This window comes from Ipomoea nil, unplaced genomic scaffold, assembly GCF_001879475.1.
Source record: "Ipomoea nil cultivar Tokyo-kokei standard unplaced genomic scaffold, Asagao_1.1 scaffold0176, whole genome shotgun sequence".
Taxonomy (NCBI): Eukaryota; Viridiplantae; Streptophyta; class Magnoliopsida; order Solanales; family Convolvulaceae; genus Ipomoea; species Ipomoea nil.
This window is the reverse complement of record NW_017616604.1, coordinates 566,252-585,208: the sequence shown is the minus strand read 5'-3', so window position 1 is coordinate 585,208 and position 18,957 is coordinate 566,252. Positions and strand designations below refer to the sequence as shown.

The 18,957-nt window shown below is 42.2% G+C and overlaps 1 pseudogene; it reads left to right on the top strand.

The window, feature by feature from the left end:
* The first annotated feature begins 7,056 nt into the window (after positions 1-7,056).
* LOC109177555 lies at positions 7,057-16,803 on the top strand (annotated as a pseudogene).
* Positions 16,804-18,957: the final 2,154 nt, after the last annotated feature.

Below are 18,957 nucleotides of genomic sequence, written 5' to 3'. Positions count from 1 at the left end.
ATTTCTTAAGTAATGATTATAAATTTTTTTTTAGGTAATTTATTTATTTTTTAAATTATATCTTTTGTTTTAATGTTTCGATTTTACTGGTGTTAGAATATTGGGAGAGAGAAGAATACCTCTGGAGAGTCCTCCCTATTTCTGTATGCCTTTAGGGTTAGTCAACCACCCCTTAAATACAAGCTTGATCTAAACTGATATGGTATGCTAATATTTTAGTTTCCTAAAATATTGAATACTCAATCACATAGAACATTCAATAACACTCCCCCTCAAGTTGGAGCAAAGACATTGATCATGCCCAACTTGTTACACAAATAACTGACTCGGGTTCCAGTAAGGGCCTTCGTGAATAAGTCCCTGAGTTGTTCTCCTGCCTTCAGAAATCCTATGGAGATTAACCCTTGTTGTATCTTCTCACGTACAAAATGACAGTCAATCTCTATGTGCTTACTTCGTTCATGGAACACCGGGTTTGATGCAATATGAAGAGCAGCTTGGTTATCACACCATAACTTTGCAGGAATTGTGTATCCACATTACTTCACTCGTTGATTGTGCCATCGCTCTATATTCAGACTCTGCACTCGAACGAGAGACTGCATTCTGCTTCTTACTCTTCCAGGAAACCAGATTACCTCCAAAGAAAACACAATATCCAGTTCTTGATCTACGATCCTCTTTGGAACCTACCCAATCCGCATCAGTAAAACACTCAATCCGAGTGTGACCGTGATTCTTATACAAAATTCCGTGTCCCGGGGCTCCATTTAAGTAACTCAAGATGTGCTCTACCGCTGCCCAGTGACCAATAGTTGGAGATGACATGTACTGACTCAAAACGCTAACTGGGTATGCAATATCTGGACGGGTTACGGTCAAGTAGTTTAGCTTCCCAACCAATCTCCTATACCTCTCAGGATCTTCGAACAATTCCCCTTCCTTTGACAATTGCAAGTTCGGTATTATGGGAGTATTGCATGGTTTAGTACCTAGTTTTCCCGTTTCAGAGAGTAAGTCAATATCATATTTTCGTTGGGAGAGTAATATACCTGTTTTGTTCCTCATAACTTCGATACCCAGGAAATACTTTAGTGGTCCCAAATCTTTTGTTTGGAATTGACTATGAAGAAATGACTTGAGAGACAAAATCCCTTCGGTGTTGCTCCCTGTAATGACAATGTCATCTACGTAAACCACCAACCAGATGATACTTGTTTTGGACCACTTGTAGAACATGGAATGATCCGATTTGCCTTTCACCATCCCAAAATTCTCAACAATTTGACTAAATTTTCCAAACCATGCACGTGGACTTTGTTTTAGCCCATACAACGATCGCCGAAGACGACATACTTTCCCAGACTCCCCCTGAGCAACAAACCCAGGAGGTTGCTCCGTATACACCTCTTCATGAAGATCCCCATGCAAAAAGGCGTTCTTGATATCAAGCTGATGCAAAGGCCAATCATGAATGTCAGCCATTGAGATGAGTAACCTGACAGAAGTAAGCTTAGCCACAGGAGAAAAAGTGTCAGAATAATCAACTCCATAAGTTTGGGCATATCCCTTAGCCACAAGACGAGCCTTCAATCGAGCCACAAACCCATCAGAGTTAACTTTGACAGTAAACACCCATTTACAACCAATAGATATTTTACCCGCAGGCACAGTGACCAACTCCCAAGTACCATTGTGATCCAAAGCGTTCATCTCATTAATCATGGCATTTCGCCACCCAGGATGGGACAAGGCGTCCCTAACAGTCTTAGGAATGGAAATAGACTCAAGGGAAGCAATAAAAGAACACGAGGCATGTGACAGCCTATCATATGATGCAACAGAGGATATAGGATAAGTACAGGTATGTTTACCTTTTCGGGTGGCAATCGGACGTTCATCAATTAAGACTGGATCTGATGACATAGAGGTGGTGTCAGGGCACGGAGTCTGTACTGAGTCTGGAATGGGAGGCGGTGCCGGTACGAGTGCGTCAGGTCGAGGTCGACGAGAATACACTTGCAAGATAAGAGTGGTAGGAACAGGGGAAGGAACAGACGACGTTACCGTATACATCAATATATCATCCTCCACCCCCTTACGAACAGCATCTGGGGATGAAGGAAAGAGAGGGACGTCATCATGAAAGGCAACATCAATGGAAACAAGGTACCTACCAAGCTCAGGAGAGTAACACCTATACCCTTTTTGCACACGGGAATATCCAAGAAACACACACTTCAAAGACTTGGGATCTATCTTGGTGACATGGGGACGGACATCTCGAACAAAGCACACGCAGCCAAATATACGCGGGTCAACATGGAACATAGGTTTTGAAGGATACAGAGTATGGAAAGGTGTTTTCCCACCCAAGACCGCAGAGGGCATCCGATTAATCAAGAAACAGGCTATGGAAACGGCATTACCCCAAAACTGCTTGGGAACCCCCATTTGAAACATCAAGGCCCTTGCAGTTTCAAGCAGATGTCGATTTTTGCGTTCAGTGACCCCATTCTGGGAAGGTGTATCAACACAAGAGGGCTGATGTAACATACCCTTCTTATGCATATAAGAGACAAAAGGGAACGAAAAATATTCTTTTGCATTGTTACTACGTAAAACTTTGACAGGAACACCAAATTGAGTCTCAATTTCAACACAGAATCCACAAAACACCTCAAAAAGTTCAGAACGAGACTTCATTAGATATAACCATGTTATTCGGGAAAAATCATCAACAAACGTAACAAAATACTTAAAACCAAGTTTAGAGGTCACATAACACGGACCCCAAATATCATAATGCACTAACTCAAAAGGAGCAGACGCTCGTTTGTAAATTCTAGGACTCAAAGTCACACGATGGTGCTTGGACAACTGACACGACTCACAATGTAAAGGAGACAAACTAGAAAACTGCGGACACAACTTCCTCAACAAGGGAAGGGAAGGATGCCCCAAACGACAATGAGCTTCTACTGGAGTGACAGCTCCTGAACAAGCAATAAGCTCTCGCCTCGTGGTGTCAAGAACGTAGAGGCCCCCAGACTTGCGCCCCTTACCAATAACCCTCTTCGTCAAAATATCCTGAAACAGACAATAATCAGGGAAAAACGTAACAGAACAGTTTAAAGTACAGGTAAGCTGGCTGACTGAAATTAAGTTGAACGAAAAGTTAGGTAGATGCAAGACAGAAGACATGGGGAGCGAGGGGATGGGCGTAATGGTACCGGACCCAAGAACATGGGAGGTAGAACCATCTGCTAAGGTGACGGGGGAACTATGTCGGCGGGAAGAAAGCGTGGAAAACAAACTAGAGTTACCTGTCATATGATCCGTGGCACCCGAGTCTATAGCCTACTTGGAGGAGGATGAGAGAAGGCATGTAGTTGCATTACCTGAGTCAGCAATAACAGTGACTGAAGAGGAGGATGAACGCTTTAAAGATTCTCGATACTAAGAGAACTCGTCAAACTCATCAGCAAAAACAGTGACCATCTTGGAAGACGCCTCAGTTGTGGATGCAACATTAGCAGTCGGATTTCCTCGTTCCCTCAACCATCTCCGACAGTCCCTTTTTATGTGGCCAGGCTTATGGCAATAATGACACACAATACCACTAGAAGTGTATCCCTGAGAATTTTTACCATTCCCACTGCAAGGATGACGGCCAACAAGAGCATTGTTTGATGGGATGGTAGCCTCAGGCACATTTGGTTGCGATTGCACCGATCGACTTAGACGTGGGAAAACATCAGCAAGAGAAGGGATTGCAGAGCTACTAAGAATTGCAGACCTCGCCGTGTCATACTCAGAAGGGAGACCTGCCAAAAAACTCAGAACAGCCAAATGTTCACGTTGGTTTGCTGCTCTTTAATGTCAACAGTGAATGGCATAAGCTGATTAAGTGCCTCATAAGTCTTCTTAAATTCCATAAAGTATGCAGGGAGAGACAAATCACGTTTTTCAGTACGGAAAAAAGACTTGCAAACATCATAAACTCGAGTGACATTCCCCTTTTCAGCGTACAAGTATTCCAAATACTCCATCAACTCCTTAACAGAGGCACAATGACTAATGAACCCAACAATACCCTCATCAATAGAATTACGGATTTGTAGGAACAAACGGGCATCATCTCGAACCCAAGTAGCTTCTTGGTCAGCCAAAGGTTTGGACAAGTGGTCACTTTTATCCAAACTAGTAAGATAAAGTTTAATGACATGAATCTGTTCCAAGTAATTAGAGTCATTAAGCTTACAATCCGTGATTTTAGAACTAACAGGAGCTATATCAGTGACAACCACAGACCTATTCTCAGCCATACCCACAAATATTGGACCCCAAACAGATCACAAATCACGCAAAAAACTGAGCCGAAGGGTTACGAAACAACCTGACCTTAGAACCGAAAATACTGATGCGAAACTGGTCCAAACTGAGCCCAGAACCGAGACCCCCGAACTCAGGCGATGTAACACCCCAAAAATTTTCAACTTTTGAAGCTCATATAATAAAGGTAAATGTTCATAAATCCCAAACAAACATAAGAGTACGGGGTGCTATGCCACACCTGAGCTAGATAACTCAGGTGCACAGGCTAACTAACTAATATCCTCAATAATGTAAATGCATAAGCGTGGCACGCAGGCCGAAAGGGAAACTATCTACTTCTACGCTCCAAGACTCTAGCGCGCTCCAGTGTCTACTCCTCGGTGCCTAAAAGCCAAATATATCTGTTCAGCGAGAGATGTTGGTAACCCACTCCAACGCGTTGAAATACAATACGTATAGGCATATATATATATATATATATATATATATATATATATATATATATATATATATATATATATATATATATATATATATATATATATATATAAGAAAAACCATTTCGAGGCATGAAGACATATCCTAAGAGACTCTAGCTTTTAAAACAGGGAATAGACTCGACAAATAGGGATAAGCACAGTCAACAGTCATATAATTCACAAGCATATGGAACAGACTCAACAGATAGAGATAAGCACAGCCAATAGTCATAACTAAGCATATACGGTTTACTAGAATGTATCCTATGGTCACACTTTCATAACATTCGTAACATCAAACCATCCATATCTCATCACATAGCACACTTTGTTGGCGCCACAGGACCAATCGCATACCCATACATGAGGGTCAGCGCATATAGCTCTGACACGGCCCCACAGCACCCTGCCCCGTATCGCAACACGGAGGGGTCGATCGCAACCGACCGATGAACCGCAGCTCATCATAATGTTTGATCGCAACCAAACAGTGGACCGCAGCCCAAGAGTAGTCATCTGACCGCAGCCAGGAATATTAACCGCAGCTCATGTAAAAACGTTTGATCGCAACCAAACGGTGGACCGTAGCCCGAGAGTGTAAATCTGACCGCAGCCAGCTTCTGAACCGCAGCTCAGGAATAACCAATTTGATCGCAACCAAATTGGGGTATCATGCACACATAACACATAGCAAGCACATGCAGCCCACATTAACACCTTAGGAACGGGGAGAAAACGTATATTGAAACCTATGCGTGGGCAACCACATACTAGGAATAATCCTAAGGGGTTCATACTTCCTTCACCTAGGCCCACGGGATACCAATTCACTAGCATGCGATATATAAGACTCATTTATCCTACGAACGGTACCCGAAACATCAAACTAGACATAGGCATGATGGACGGAGTCCGTTGGGACACCACGGGGGTCGGGGGAACATCAAACGGGGAAGCCGGGATCCCGAAGTGGGACAATTTCCAGCGGGTAGTCGGTGGGTGAGGGGTCACCCGCCGGCTGCCAGCCAGCGACGAATTCCCGGGCAGCGGGTGCCCGGCGGGCAGTCGCCTACCAGCTGCCGGTGACGCCAAACTTGGCCGCGGGTAGGTGGCGGGTCCCCTACCCCCCACTGACTCTTTTTCACAATTAACGCCCCGGGAACCTTTGTGGAACCCGAAACCATGCTTAGACACCTTTAAACGCAATCGATGACAACACGTAGACAATTAACGAATCAAAAGCAAGAAACATACGGCACATATCCTATCATGCTTTCTAAACATAATTGGCGCCCAAACATACGAATTCCCACCCAATATATCAAGAATAACACCACACGAGTTTCACGATACATCCTAGGGCTCTAATTATATTTAAATCATGAAGAACGCAATTCATCTTTTAAGCAACAATGTGATTTATCAAGAATACCACACAATCATTAGGAATCTAGGTTTATCAAGAATATCACACAATCATCAAGAATCTTTTCCCATCATCCAGATTACCAAGATTACCCAAGAAATCATAACATCAATTATCAAGATCACACCATTAATATCATAACCGAATCATCAATACACAAGAATGTAGAGGGATGCCTAGAGGGAGATCATAGCTAAGAAAATAGGTTTTGTTGAGACATGGGTTACCTCTTAGCCTTAATTAATTTCCTTGGCTATGAAGGATCTTTCTCTAAGTCTTTCTTCTTTCTTGATTTCTCCTAGGGGAATTCTTGGAGCTCCTTGTGTGGTGAGAGATTATTATGGTGTGGGTTCTAGGTGCCTCCTATGTCCCCTATTTATATATCTAAGAGTCCTAGTTAGGGCCCAATTACTATAGGCTTGCTAACTCTATTCCTTTTAGGACTAGGGGTTGGGTTTTAGGGGTGAGGGCCCACGGACTATGGTGGGCCTTTTCGTAATTAATTATTGTAATTTAATTCTTTCTTTGGATAATTTGTTAAATGATTAATTGGTTTTAGGGGTCGTAACACGGGGTGTTACAGGCGACCCTGGGAAGACCGGCCAGAGAGATTTCCGGTCGCCGGAGACGGCGCACGCGCCGGCGCGTGAAGCGGAAGCAGCGGACGGCGGTGGCGCGTGTGGCTCACGCGCAGGTCAGATCGCCGGGAAACTTTCCAGGCGAGGTCGCCGGACGACGGCGAGAAGCCCTGGACCGGCGGTGACGATCGGAGACGCCGGAAAAAAAATCAACCTATTCTACTGGCTCGATACCATGTTAGAATATTGGGAGAGAGAGGAATACCTCTGTAGAGTCCTCCCTATTTCTGTATGCCTTTACGGTTAGTCAATCACCCCTTAAATACAAGCTTGATCTAAACTGATATGGTATGCTAATATTTTAGTTTCCTAAAATATAGGATACTCAATCACACAGAATATTCTATAACAACTGGAAAAAAATTTCTGAATCCGTCCTACTTCTTCGCCCCCCTCAATGGAATTTCTGGCTCCGCCCCTGGGTAAAAGTACATTGCTAACGTATTACCCTGGGTAGTTCAAATGAGACTTGGATGGTAAACCAAGTTGTAGCGTAGTCACTCACATCAGGCATATGCATTATATCGTTGCAAGCTATCAACAGAATCAAATACATGCATATTCAGATAATTGATGGGAAATAGCTGGTGCCACAGGCTTTACTGATATGCTGGTGCGTCACATTCCGTCTGCCAAAGCAGCAGTAGCTTGGAAGGTCGAGCACATATATACTGGTCCAAAGGATTCCGTAATTTATCAAGCAATGGAAGAATGTGATCCTGCTAGCCCCTTAATGGCTAATGTGACTAAACTTTATCCCAAGTCAGATTGCAGTGTTTTTGATGCTTTTGGTAGGGTCTATAGTGGAGAACTTATGACAGGGCAAACTCTACGTGTTCTAGGAGAAGGGTATTCACCAGATGATGAGGTGGATATGACCATAAAAGAAGTAACAAAGTTGTGGGTATACCAAGCCCGGTACAGAATACCTATAAGCAAGGCTCCTCCAGGCTCATGGGTTCTGATTGAAGGTGTTGATGCTTCAATTATGAAGACTGTAACACTTTGTAATGTTGATTATAATGACGATGTATACATATTTCGGCCTCTTCAGTTCAACACTCTTCCAGTGGTGAAAACAGCAACTGAGCCTTTAAATCCGAGTGAATTGCCTAAAATGGTGGAGGGCCTCAGGAAAATCAGCAAGAGCTATCCTCTTGCAATCACCAAGGTTGAAGAGTCTTGAGAGCACACAATTTTGGGTACTGGAGAGTTGTACCTAGATTCCATAACGAAGGACCTTAGAGAGCTATATTCTGAAGTGGAAGTGAAGGTGTCTCTTAAACCCATTGTATTGGATCATTCGCTGTGTCGAATGTCTCCTTAATTCATGGCTTGATTTGTTCCTTCTTCCATAAATGTAGGTTGCTGATCCAGTTGTCTCCTTTTGCGAAACAGTGGTGGAGTCTTCTTCAATGAAGTGCTTTGCTGAAACTCCTAATAAGAAAAACAAAATCACTATGGTATGACTCTTTGGCACTGATATATGGATTATTAATCCTTGAAAACTTAAGTTCCCACTTCACTTGTTGTATTTGGAATTCCGTAGATTGCTGAGCCATTAGAGAAAGGACTTGCAGAGGACATTGAGAATGGTGTTGTGAGTATAGATTGGCCGCGAAAGAAACTTGGTGACTTTTTTCAGACAAAGTATGACTGGGATCTGCTTGCTGCACGATCTATTTGGGCATTTGGACCTGATAGGCAGGTAATGTGATCTCAGAATTGCCTTCCCTCTAATATAGTTTAACTTTCAGTTAGGAATTGCTTTTAATTATATTTATATGATGTGATCTCACTTATGATGAGGTTTGTGATGCTGGCTGATGGTTCAATGCACTAACAGGGACCTAAGATTTTGCTGGATGATACCCTTTCAAGTGAAGTTGACAAGAGCTTATTAAATGCTGTTAAGGATTCTGTTGTACAAGGTGTTGGGAAAAATCCCACCACCTGTGACAAATAAAATCACAGGACCGACAAGAGCGCAAATACGAGATGGTGCAAAACAACCAAAATAAATAACAGACACAAGGGACACCAGATTTACGTGGAAAACCCCAAAATCACGGGAAAAAACCACGGACCACCACCAACACAATATTCCACTATAACAAATCTTGGGTACAAAGTTGCTGGCTACCACCCGAGCCAAACACCCTAAAAATCATCAAATACAACAACTAGGCCAAATACAATATATCACGTTCACAAGCCTAAAAAGGGATACCAACTCGTACTCAAAATATTCAACCACCACGAACAAGGTGAATAGAATACAAATATTACGAGCTTACCCAAAACAATGATGCCTGGAACAAACACTGACCTCTACAAATATTTGATGAAGAAAAGTACCCCAAAGATCTTCGGAAACCTCACGACAAATCCATCATACGTGCGACAAAACCTGCCGACACACGCCACCGCCGTGCCACCAAAGAAGCTAGGCAAACCCACAACAAAGTAGCACAAAGAGAAGAAGAAATAGATGTTGCTCCTTCAACTGCTGCATACGGCCGTGAAAAAGAGAAAGAAAGAAAAACTGAATTTTTCTTTCTTTTTGGCCTACTGCTTCTGCCGAAAAATACAAAAGGAATATGTGTAGTATGTAGAAGTGTCTGGTGTAGTGGTGAGGAAACAATGAATTCTCCCTCATTTTATAGATGCAGGCAACCACCTTGGGAAATGAAGAAAGCTAATTAATTCCTCAACTTCCTCCCATAAACCTTAGGAAATCTCCTCCCATAAACCTTAGGAAACCTCTTCCCATAATCCTTAGGAAATCTCCTCCCATAAACCTTAGGAAACCTCTTCCCAAGTTCCTTAGGAAATCTCCTCCCATAAACCTTAGGAAACCTCTTCCCATAATCCTTAGGAAATCTCCTCCCATAAACCTTAGGAAACCTCTTCCCAAGTTGTAACACCCCGTGTTACGGATCCTAAAACCAACTGGTTAATTAATTAATTAATTAATAACCCAGGAGAAAGAATAAATTATAATGGTTAATTAGGGAAAAGGCCACCATAGCCCATGGGCCCAATTATATAAACCCAACCCCTAAACCCAATAGGAATAAACTCTAAATAAACCCTTGGATCTATAAATAGGGAACTTAGGGAGCACCTAGAACCCCCCCCCCCCCCCCCACACGCCTAGACGCCCCATCACCCCAGGAGAGCTCCAAGAATTCCCTTAGAAGAAATCAAGAAAGCAAGAAAGCTTAAAGAAAGATCCTTCATAGCCAAGGAATTAATTAAGGCTAAGAGGTAACCCATGTCTCAACAAAACCTATTTTCATAGCTATGATTTCCCCTTAGGGTTTCCCCCATATGATTGTAAATGGCGAATTACTATGATTATTATTGATGTTGATTTAATGATTCCATGGGGAATCTTGATAATCTTGATATTGGGAGTTTCTTGATAATTATGATGTTCTTGATGATTAATGGGGATTTTGATGATTATGTGTTGTTCTTGATGATTATGATGTTCTTGATGATTATGTGTTGTTCCTACCGAATCTTGCAATTAGAAGACGAACCGTATTCTTGTTGATATAAAAGTGATTAGAACCCTAGGTTGTATCGTATGATCTTATTCTTGGATTATCGGGTGGGAAATCGCATGTTTGGGTGTTGATTATGATTAGAAAAGCATGTTAGGTTATGTGTCGTTCGTCTATCGTATTTGATCCGTTAATTGTCTATGTGTTGTCGTTAATCACGTTGAAAAGTGTCTAAGCATGGTTTCGGGTTCCACAACGGTTCCCGGGACGAAAAGTGGTGAAAAGAGTCAGTGGGGGGTAGGGGACCCACCACCTACCCGCGGCAATTCGGGCAGCTCCGGCAGCGGGCAGCCGGCGGGCGGGCAGCTGCCCGCCGGGCACCCGCTGCCCGGAACAGTGTCAGTCGGCGGGCAGCCGGCGGGTGGACCCCCACCCACCGGCTACCCGCTGGAATTCCTCCCACCTCGGGACCCCGGCTGCCCCGTTTGATGTTTCCCCGATCCCCGTGGTGTCCCAACGGACCCCGCTTGTCGTGCCTATGTCTAGTTTGATGTTTCGGGTACCGTTCGTAGGTTTATGAGTCTATTATCTTGCATGCTAGTTGAATTGGTATCCCGTTGACCTAGGTGAAAGAAGTATGAACCCCTTAGGACTATTCTTAGTATGTGATGGATCACGCATAGGTTTGTTATACGCTTTATCCCCCTTCCCAATGTGTAATGTGGGTTGCATGTGCTTGTTGTGTGTTATGTGTGTGTGTTACCCCAATTCGGTTGCGATCGGATTGGTTATCCTGAGCTGCGGTTCAGAAGCTGGCTGCGGTCAGATGGGTATTCCTGGCTGCGGTCAGATGACATTCTCTTGGGCTGCGGTCCACCGTTTGGTTGCGATCAAACGTTTCTATACGAGCTGCGGTTCGTCCTTTATCCTGGCTGCGGTCAGATGACACTCTCTTGGGCTGCGGTCCACTGTTTGGTTGCGATCAAACATTATGATGAGCTGCGGTTCATCGGTCGGTTGCGATCGACCTCCCCGTGTTGCAATACGGGGCATGGTGCTGCGGGGCTGTGTCAGAGCTATATGCGCTGACCCTCATGTATGGGCATGCGATCGGTCCTGTGGCGCCAACAATGTGCGTTATGTGTGTGGTATGGGCGAGATTGTGATTATGTGTGCCTTGGGATGTGATTATGGGATTTATATTGGATCGTTTATGATGGGTTGTGATTATTGTTTATGCTTTGCCTTATCTGCCTTATCTATTGTGAACTGCATATACTCGTTATAACTATTGCTTGTGTCTGACCTTATCTGTCGAGTCATTCCCGGTTTTAAAAGCTAGAGTTCGTAGGATATATCTTCATGCTCACAATGGTTTTCGTATATCTATATATATCTCTATATGTATTGTATTTCAACACGTTGGAGTGGGTTACCAGCATCTCTCGCTGAACAGATATATTTGGCTTTCAGGAACAGAAGAATAAGTCACTGGAGCGCGCTAGACTCGGAACGTAGAAGTAGATAGCTCTCCTTTCGGCCTGCGTGCCATATTATGCATTTACATTATTGAGAATATTAGTTAGTTAGCCTGTGCACCTGGGTTCTCTAGCTCAGGTGTGGCATAGCACCCCGTACACTTGTATTATGTTTTGGGATTTAATGAGATATTACCTTTGTCTTATAAGTTTTAAATGCCATGGAAATCTGGGATGTTACACAAGTTCCTTAGGAAATCTCCTCCCATAAACCTTAGGAAACCTCTTCCCAAGTTCCCTTAGGAAATCTCTTCCCAAGTTCATCCCAAGCAAACTTCTGCCCAACAACTTCATCCCAACATCCACTCTTTAACTTCTACCCAATAACCCATTCTCCAACCCAAATAATTGTCAGCAAACTTTTCCATCAAGCTAACAAATATTGCAGTGGAATAGGCTTGGTCCCAAAATGAGCTATTTACCACATAGGAGGGAATCCCCAACCCAACAAATCTCCCCCTCCCGACTATGTGGAGTATATCGCCGTCCCGGCGATACAGCAACAAACCTCAAGTGACCTTACTTCCATTGGTCCACACACATCAGAATGTATCAACTCCGATACACATTCCTTTGTTGCCACATTCATTGAACCACCATAAATAGAGCCTTGCAAAGAGTACAAGTTAGAAAACTTGTTACCTCGTGCAACAACCAGTGAGCCTTTGGCAATTTTCCACTGTCCATCACCAAAGAAACAGCAGAAACCATCATCATTAAGATTTCCAGTAGAAATAAGATTCAGTCTGATTCCCGGTGCATGCTTTACATTTTTAAGTACCAGCTTTGTGCCATTGCTGGTATCAAGACAAACTGTACCGGTACCAATCACCTTCACCTGACCATCATCACCCATTCTTAGCTCTCCAAAATCACCTGGAGTATATGAAGCAAAGAATTCCTTCCTTGGTGTAACATGGTAGGCTGCACCTGAATCCACAATCCAAGTTGTCTCATGGCAAGTAACATTGTTGGCATTCTCATCGCAGACGACAAGTAAATCTCCTCCAACTATTGCAACTTGGTTCCCGGTGACATCATCATCATCTTGCTCATTGTCTCTTTTCAACTTGAAGCAAAATTTCTTGATATGTCCTCTCCTGCCACAATAATGACATTTAACATCTCTACCCTTCTGAACCTTTTGCTTGTTTCTCCCCCTATCTTCTGTAACCAAAATCTCTGACTGAGAAGTGGAGGTATCTTGAGATCTTCTTCTTGCTTCTTCATTCATGATACCACTCTTGACATACTCCATGGTCACAACACCGTTGGGAGCAGAATTGGTCAAAGAAACCCGAAATGTTTCCCAAGAATCAGGTAGAGTGTTAAGTAACCAAAGACCAAGTACCTCATCCTCAAATGTGATGCCCATGCTTGACAACTGATCAAGAACACCCTAGAAATCATTAACATGATCATTGATCAACGTACCTTCCCTGTATCTTAAATTCATCAACTGCTTCAATAAGAACAACTTGTTATTGCCTGTCTTGGAAGCATACAGGGTCTCAAGCTTATCCCACAGGCTCTTGGCATTCGTCTCATTAATAACATGGTTCAGAACATTGTCTTCGACCCATTGTCGAATATAACCACAAACTTGTTGGTTATCAAAGTCCCACTCCTCGTCTGACATATTTGCTGGCTTTGCACTTGCAAACACAGGTAGATGTAATTTCTTCACAAACAAGAGATCCTTCATCTTGGCCTTCCAAATGTGAAAATTTCTACCGTTCAACCGCACCATATTTATCGTATTTGCCTCCATGTCAAATACACCTGATCAACAACCAGGGCTCTGATACCACTTTGTTGGGAAAAATCCCACCACCTGTGACAAATAAAATCACAGGACCGATAAGAGCGCAAATACGAGATGGTGCAAAACAGCCAAAATAAATAACAGACACAAGGGACACAAGATTTACGTGGAAAACCCCAAAATCACGGGGAAAAACCACGGACCACCACCAACACAATATTCCACTATAACAAATCTTGGGTACAAAGTTGCTGGCTACCACCCGAGCCAAACACCCTAAAAATCATCAAATACAACAACTAGGCCAAATACAATATATCACGTTTACAAGCCTAAAAAGGGATACCAACTCGTACTCAAAATATTCAACCACCACGAACAAGGTGAATAGAATACAAATATTACGAGCTTACCCAAAACGATGATGCATGGAACAAACACTGACCTCTACAAATATTTGATGAAGAAAAGTACCCCAAAGATCTTCGGCAAACCTCACGACAAATCCATCATACGTGCGACAAAACCTGCCGACACACGCCACCGCCGTGCCACCAAAGAAGCTAGGCAAACCCAACAACAAAGTAGCACAAAGAGAAGAAGAAATAGATGTTGCTCCTTCAACTGCTGCATACGGCCGTGAAAAAGAGAAAGAAAGAAAAACTGAATTTTTCTTTCTTTTTGGCCTACTGCTTCTGCCGAAAAATACAAAAGGAATATGTGTAGTATGTAGAAGTGTCTGGTGTAGTGGTGAGGAAACAATGAATTCTCCCTCATTTTATAGATGCAGGCAACCACCTTGGGAAATGAAGAAAGCTAATTAATTCCTCAACTTCCTCCCATAAACCTTAGGAAATCTCCTCCCATAAACCTTAGGAAACCTCTTCCCATAATCCTTAGGAAATCTCCTCCCATAAACCTTAGGAAACCTCTTCCCAAGTTCCTTAGGAAATCTCCTCCCATAAACCTTAGGAAACCTCTTCCCAAGTTCCCTTAGGAAATCTCTTCCCAAGTTCATCCCAAGCAAACTTCTGCCCAACAACTTCATCCCAACATCCACTCTTTAACTTCTACCCAATAACCCATTCTCCAACCCAAATAATTGTCAGCAAACTTTTCCATCAAGCTAACAAATATTGCAGTGGAATAGGCTTGGTCCCAAAATGAGCTATTTACCACATAGGAGGAAAGCCCCAACCCAACAAAAGGGTAGCCTAAACTATTTCATCTTCATATTTCATGATTTTGGGTCCTTACCTCGAAATGGGACTAAATTCTTTTTAACAGGTTTCAGTGGGGTGCTCAAGAAGGACCCCTTTGTGATGAGCCCATCAGAGGTGTCAAATTCAAAATAGTTGATGCAAAGATTGCACCTGAGCCATTGCACCGTGGAACAGGCCAGATCATTCCAACAGCAAGACGGGTGGCTTACTCATCCTTCCTTATGGCTACCCCACGGCTTATGGAACCTGTATATTACGTGGAGGTATATTTTGTTAGACCAAAACTACAACTTTGATGTTGCATAGGAACAAGCTGAATATTTAATGACTTTATTTCCTAGATTTGTTTGCATAGCCATTGTATTTGCCAATGGAAGAGCTTGTTATTTGCATGCCAGTCCATGTAAACCTTCTCATTATCTACTTCTAGATTATGAGCCTATGTGGTGCTCTTTGTATATAAATCTACCATAGCTTTGTGGTAGAAGTGCCTAACAGTGACAATATAATATACTTATCACTTGTTTGTTTTACTTACTAGCTTATGTGATAACTTTGCTTAATTTACCAAAACCTGCAAAATCTCTCCATGGTATATACACCATCTTATTGAATAGAGACTGAAGTTTTGAAATCATGGACTTGAATGTTGAAAATCTAACGGTTCTATAATGAGCTTATATGTTACATCAGTCACAAAACATGTAAACTCTCTGTCATGTCCCTGTATAGTCTACAAAGTTCAGTTACTTGTATAGATGTAGCATGAACTTATTTGGATTTAATCTTTTGAAATTTGTCTTGTCTAAATGTTGTATATCTTATGCTAAAACTACTTTTTGGTAATTGTTATTTCAGATACAGACACCCATAGATTGTGTTTCTGCTATATTCCAAGTCTTGTCACGCAGGCGTGGACACGTTACAGCAGATGTTCCTCAACCAGGAACTCCTGCCTACATTGTCAAGGTTTGCTTTCTAAAAATCTTAGGGATACTTAGATGCTATATATGGAGTAATTTAGACCGGTACACAAGTGTAATGTCTTTCCCTCTCTTTGCTCTAGGCATTTTTACCTGTTATTGAATCATTTGGTTTTGAGACGGACCTGAGGTACCACACACAAGGGCAGGCATTCTGTGTCTCTGCTTTTGATCATTGGAGTATTGTTCCTAGTGATCCTTTGGATAAGAGCATTGTTCTTCGTCCACTTGAGCCTGCTCCAATTCAACACCTTGCTCGTGAATTCATAGTAAAGACAAGGCGTAGAAAGGTATCTACTCAACCATGCATGGCTGGATCTGTTATGCAATTTACTAATTTGGTCCTTGTTTGGCTGGCTCTTACTGTATTATTTTAATGAGAATTTACTGTTTGATCTCCCATGTCCTCACTCCTTGGAGGATTTGAACGAGATATGCATTATAGATTGTAATCCACCTTGTCGTACTAATAAATACATTACTCATTTTAAAAAATTCTTGTTACTGTCAGGGTATGAGCGAGGACGTATCCATCAACAAGTTCTTCGATGAGGCCATGATGGTAGAACTAGCACAACAGGATGCTGAGCTTCATCAACAAATGTTTTAGTTTTAGAGATGCTGATACGGAAAGGTCATATAGTGTTTCTGTGCAAATTGGTGTATTTTATTCTGCAATGGCAAATTTTTTTTTTTCTCATGTACTGTATTCTGCAACATCAATGAGGTTTTTTAGATTAGATAATGTAACAACGCACTATTAGGTAGTGGCCTGTCAGTGGCATAGGAAGATATTGATGCGGTTTACTAAACGAATTACCTTTTTATTGGCAATGAGGCATATTCGATTTTTACCTTTTACTGCATGTATTCTATGTTTAGGTAACTTGTTTGAACTTCATTCTTTCCCATAACATTCTGTTACATACAATTCATTCTTTCATAGGTTGTCATTAAAGAAACACGAGACATGAAAATTTAGGAGTGAAAACATTGTACACAATGTCACAAATCACTCCAAATTACTACAATGATGACATTTGACCCAATAAAACCAAATACTAGTCACCACACTAGTCACTAGACATCCATGATTACACACTAAGTTGAACAATCACACTTAATACATAAAAACAAAGTAACTTGGATGAAGCCATTGGACTTGATTGATTTTGTTAACGAGAGTTCTTTCATCTCCCCTGACCTCTCTGAAAGAAAACCTTCAAAAGTACTTCATCAATCTTCTTGTTATAATATAATCTCCATTTGTTGGACAACAGAAGTGGCAAAAATATTCCTCCTAAACCCACAACAAATCCTAATGCAATGCTTGCGTAGATATCACCATGGTAAGCTCTGACTCTTCCTCTTCCGATTTTGGTAGTGAAGATGCTGGTTTGGTAATTCGATTGCAAGATACATTAAGTTGGAATCCACATAGCCCCTTGTTTCCCATGAATGAGCTTGTAGCAAAGGTACTAAATTGTTTGCCTTGTGGGATCCTTCCAACGAGATGGTTGTATGACAAGTTTAAGAAGGATAGGTAGGTTAGGCTCTCTATTTGCTCTGGGATACTTCCTGCTAGGTTGTTGAATGAGAGGTCTAATGCTTCCAAAGATTTCAAGTTTCCAAGAGATGGAGGAATATTGCTTGTCAGTGCATTGTGGGAGATATTAAGGAGACGATATAACAGTTTAAGCTCACCAACAATCTCGGGTATACCCCCTTCAAATTGGTTACTTGAAAAATCAATAGAAGTGAAGATAGATAGAATTTTCTCTATAGTGTAACCTTGTCCTTTCAGAGAAAGTGAGACTGAGTCTTGATAGTAAATGTTATATCCTCAAGATGCGAAGTACAAGTAGTCAACCTCTGAATTTGCTTCATTCCTATCAACCAAAATAGCTTTTAGTTCCAAGAATAGTTCAGCTGGTAGATTTCCACTGAAATTATTGGAGGATAGGTAGGTCAATGACTTATAAGCTCGGCCAACTGTTGTTTACCCCAAGCTTGGTGCAAGATATGCTCCCATGAAAATGATTGGAATGCAACACAAGAATGTGTAGAAATTGACAATATATATATTTAGCCAGAAAGGAAAGGTATCACTTAATCTGTTGTTTCCAAGATTCAAAACCTTAAGCTCTGTGCAGTTCACCAAGGAGGGAGGAAGTTGCCCTTCTAACATATTTTGACTAAGATCCAATGTCTCTAAAGAACATCTCTCTTGAAACTTTTGTGATATCTCACCACTTAAAATGATTTTCTTTAAGATTCATTATAACAAGGTTGCTGTTATTATGAACCAGACATGGTGGTATCTTTATCTTTCCCCAGGGGGAAAGATAAAGAAGAGAAGAGAGGATTCATTTGGTTCTTTCATGTGACCACACCAACCCTAAGTGTGGCTTGTATCGAAAGGGTTTTCGTGCTATACACCACGTTGAGAAAGACCAACCTCCTATGTACCGTACTATTTTTGAACCTCGAAAGGGGGTCCTCCTTATGATGTTTCGGACGGCTGTCCGAAGTGCAAGGGGTAAACTCGGACTCGGATAGGATAGGATTGTGCGTGTCGGGCCCTTCGGGTGTCATATTTTGGCCGAGTTTACCGTCCCTCCGGCCCCTATGTTAGGCGGCCGTAATATTTTGTTACGTTCTACCGTTGTTACGCCAAAATAAAAGGTTCCACACGAGCTCCCGTTCTGCGGCGTGGTGGCAGGACCGCTAGGGGAGTGGCTCCGAGTGTAGATAGGGTTCAATCATGCAAAGCGTTGTAGGACAAGTCAAGCACTTGAAGATTGGCTGCACGGCACCAGGCCGGAATTGAAGTTGAGATCCTTCCACCAATTCTATTTTTTGCAATGGAAAAGAAATAGACATGTGGGATTTGATCAGCAATATCAATAGGAATCATGGAGAAGTTATTGTTGGACAAGTCCATATACTGAGCCTCGGGTGGTGGTCGTGGAATCTGTCCACTTAGCATATTAGAATTTAGATCAAGGTAATGAATAGAATTGTATTCTATTGGTTCTTTCATATGCGTCAAATG